Source organism: Grammomys surdaster, unplaced genomic scaffold, assembly GCF_004785775.1.
Source record: "Grammomys surdaster isolate TR1022 unplaced genomic scaffold, NIH_TR_1.0 227, whole genome shotgun sequence".
NCBI classification, from domain to species: domain Eukaryota; kingdom Metazoa; phylum Chordata; class Mammalia; order Rodentia; family Muridae; genus Grammomys; species Grammomys surdaster.
This window is the reverse complement of record NW_021604672.1, coordinates 115,321-119,067: the sequence shown is the minus strand read 5'-3', so window position 1 is coordinate 119,067 and position 3,747 is coordinate 115,321. Positions and strand designations below refer to the sequence as shown.

General features: G+C 44.4%; 1 non-coding gene across 1 annotated transcript; it reads left to right on the top strand.

Annotated features, from left to right (window-relative positions):
- The first annotated feature begins 536 nt into the window (after window positions 1-536).
- LOC114626106 lies at window positions 537-680 on the top strand. The gene has a single exon (XR_003712180.1). It is a non-coding gene; the product is annotated as a small nucleolar RNA SNORA48 (small nucleolar RNA).
- Window positions 681-3,747: the final 3,067 nt, after the last annotated feature.

Here is a 3,747-nt window from a genome sequence, read left to right as displayed (position 1 = left end):
TCTCATGACGCTATTTTTTATTCTTTTTCTTCTGTTTCCTTCTCTTACTCTCCTTGTTTGCCATTCCGTTCTGGACCCTTGCTGTGTTTTACTTTTAATCTTTCACTTGTACCCTAGATAATTTTTGACTGCACTAGTTTTGACATTTTCTGTTTTATGGCCATTGGCGATGTGCTGGTTATTCTTAACAACATTTAAACGTATTCCTATGCCATGCTTGGTTTAGCGTTGCTACTGTCCCATCGGTTTGCTTTCCCCCTCTCTGAAAAGATCAGACACTGAGTTGTCAGAATGGGATGCTCGCTAAGATGATCTCCAAATAAAATTACAAGAGAGGCCCAGTCCAATAGATACACAAATGCAACACACAATAAAAGAACTAAAAGGTCTCTGTTGCTTTGGGAATCTATATTCTTTTGAGAGTCACAGGGAGTTTCCCTGCTGGGTTTTGGTCAAGTATTTCCCTACTATGCCCTTTTCCTCCATTTTGGAATTGCAATGTATTCTGTGCCACTGTATGTTAAAAATGTGTAATTCCCCACTGTCAATGGGCAAAGAGACACTTTGTTGGTGGTGTTGTTCATACATCAGTCAGGGGCAGAACAGATGACAGTCCTTGGTTCATCCTAACTTGATGCCTGGCTTGGTGGCCAAAGCTGTTTTATGCTGAGGACTCATAAAAATTAAGTCAAGTCAAATCCAGGCAGTGCAGTGCAGAGGAAGAAGACAGACATAAGCCATCAGATCACCATGTTACCCACAGATCTGCCATCTAACACACAGCACTGGCTGGCAAAGCCATGAAGCGCTGATGGAGGACCCACGGTTCTGCTAGCCATGAGGCCAGCCTGTAGCAGGAGCCACCACAGTGTATGAACATGTGGTGGACAGATGGGAGAAGAAAAGTGGAGCAGCTTGGGTATGAAGAGAGATGGAACTTGAGGGTGGAGAGGAGGAGACTGGTGTGAGTGTCCAGCCCTGCCACCTGGGGCCATGGTGAAGTCCCAACCTGGGCTGCCACCAAAGGCCATGTTTGAGTCTGTGGCTATGAAGCCACAGAGATTAATGTTGAAGTCAGTGGCTCATATTACCATTACACAACATGGGGACATCCGTAGTTGAGGCAGCCACCAGGGATTAAATGGATGTCCATGGGGCTGTGCAGAACTGGCCCTGCTCCTCACCGGCTGCAGCATTCTGGAGAGTTGACCCCACCACTCATAGGTGGCAGCACTCAGGAGAGCAGGCTGATGCCTCATCTAAGCAGTACAGTGGAGCTGATCCTGATGGTGGGGGTGAGAGCGAACCAGCCCAAGGGCTGCCGCTGCTGCTGATGCCACCGCTTGTCTACCATGACATGACATGGGCACACTACCTCCTGCAGTTAGGAGAGCTGCCCACGGGGTCTTGAGTGTGGGAGAGCTCTCCCTGCTCCTCACCAGCTGGAACTCTCAGGAAAGTAGGCTCTGCACCTCACCTGACTGATCCTAGTGGTAGAAGTGCAGGTGAGTTGGCCCCAAGGGTTAGAGCGAGAGAACTGGCCCCACCACTTGTCTGCCATGGGGCAGCTTGAGTGTGCAGTGATACCCTTCCTCTCCCAGCACCACCTGCAGTATTTGGGAGAGCCTCTATGCCTTGACCAGGCAGCACAGTGAGGCTGGCTCTGGAGGTGTGAGTGTAAATGAGCCAGCCCAAGGGCATGAGAACAGGAAAGAACAGGAAAGCTGACCCTGCCTCCTGATGTTGAATGGCCTAATGGGAGCCATGATGGAAAGATCACCTGATGATAAGGGACAGCCAGCCCACCGATCAGCTCAGCTACCATCCAGGCCCAGATCCAGGGCTCAGAGTTGGTCCACCTCAAAATCTATATCATCTGCAAATAGTTGGGACACATGGAAGGAACAGTCCTGCTGAACCAAAGCTTCGGGATCTCCATGACACAGTGCAACAACAGGATAACTAGGAGGAGTCCCAGTGAGGATCCAATATTGCTGCTATCACAGAAGTCAGACCTCAAACCAGAACAATGACTCATTGCAATGAACATATGCAAGTGAAGACGTGGACAGAGGGACATACTGTAGGACATACTGTGACGTACTACAGCTTCCACGATGAAATGTTTCTGTACTTTGGGCGGTTTGGGGTGCGTGTACATGTGTGTGTATGGTTTTTATTTTGGGGGGAGGTTGCAAGATATGATATGAGGAGATGGGGAGATGTGCAGGACTGAGGTGCATGATATGAAATCCACAAAGAATCAATAGAAAACTAAAAAGAAGAAGAAAAATATATAATTTCTTGATTACTTAATTTCTTGTTTGTCTTGGGTCTTAGAAGAGACTCTGGACTTTTAAACTGTCCTGAGACTTTTAGAGACTGGGAACCTTGGATATTGGACTGTACACATTTGCATTATGATATGGCTACAAGTCTAAGGGTCCCAGGGGGTGGGATGTGCTGGTGTGAATTAGAATGTCCCACCTAAGCGCATATATTTGAATGTTTGCTTCCAGTGGGCTGTTTAGAAAGGACTAGGAGGTATGGCTTTGTTGGAAGAGGTAAGTCACTAGAGAAAGGTGTTAAGATTTCAAAAGCCCCCATCAGGCCCAGTCTCTCTCTTTGCCTCCTGCTTGTGGATCACATGTAAGCTCTCAGCTGCTGCTCCAGCACCATGACTACCTGCCTACCATGCTCCCTGCCATGATGATCATAGACTAACCCTCTGAGACCGTCAGCAAGCCTTCAATTAAATGCCTTATTTTATAACTTGCCTTAATCACCCTGTCTCTTCACAGCAATAGAACAGTAACCAAGACAGACATCCCACTATCTCTAGAGATAAATCACCCAGACTAACATGTAACAATGAAACTTTGAAGTTAAACCTCACCAGAGATCAAACAGACTTAAGGGACATATGTGTACAGATGATTCTACCCAGCAGCTGCAAAATACACATTCTTCTCAGCGACCCATGGAGTTTCATCTAAAATAGATCACATTCTAGACCATGCATTAAGAAATAACAAATACAAAAGAATCAAAATAATTTTTATATCTTATCAGATCATAGTGTATTCAATAGGAAAATATAATGCAGAAACTATACAAATCCATGAAGGTTGTATAAAACACTATTTAATGGCTAGTAGACCACAGCTGAAACAGGGAAGAAATTTTTTATAATTCCTAGATTCAAAAGAAAGTGGAATCACAAAATTCAGAACCTTTAGATACAGCTAAGACAGTTATGAAAGTTTATAGCTATAAATGTTACATGTTTTAAAAATTCAGGGAGATATTGAAGTAATAACTTGATGTACCTCAGTATCCCAAGACAAAGGACAAGAAAAACTCAAAATCAGCATAAAGAAAGAAATCATGACAATCAAAGCAGAAATTAGTAATATGGACACAAAAAGAATAATACAAAAGGTCAATGAAGAATTGGTTCTTTGAAAAGAAACAATATTGAGAAACAATTAGAGTCTAACATTTAGGCAAATGAACCAAAAGAAAGAAGATTCAAGAAAATAAAATTAGAGATGAAAGGGGACAATTACAACAGATGCTGTGGCAGTTATTTCTACTGTCAACTTGATGAGATATAGAATCTCCTAGGAGAAAGGCCTCTGCTCACGGCTGTGAGGGGTTGTCTTGATTAAGTGAAGTGAAGTGGGAAGACATGCCCACTGTGGCAGCATCATTCCCTAGGCTGGGGTCCTGGACTGTCTAAACGGA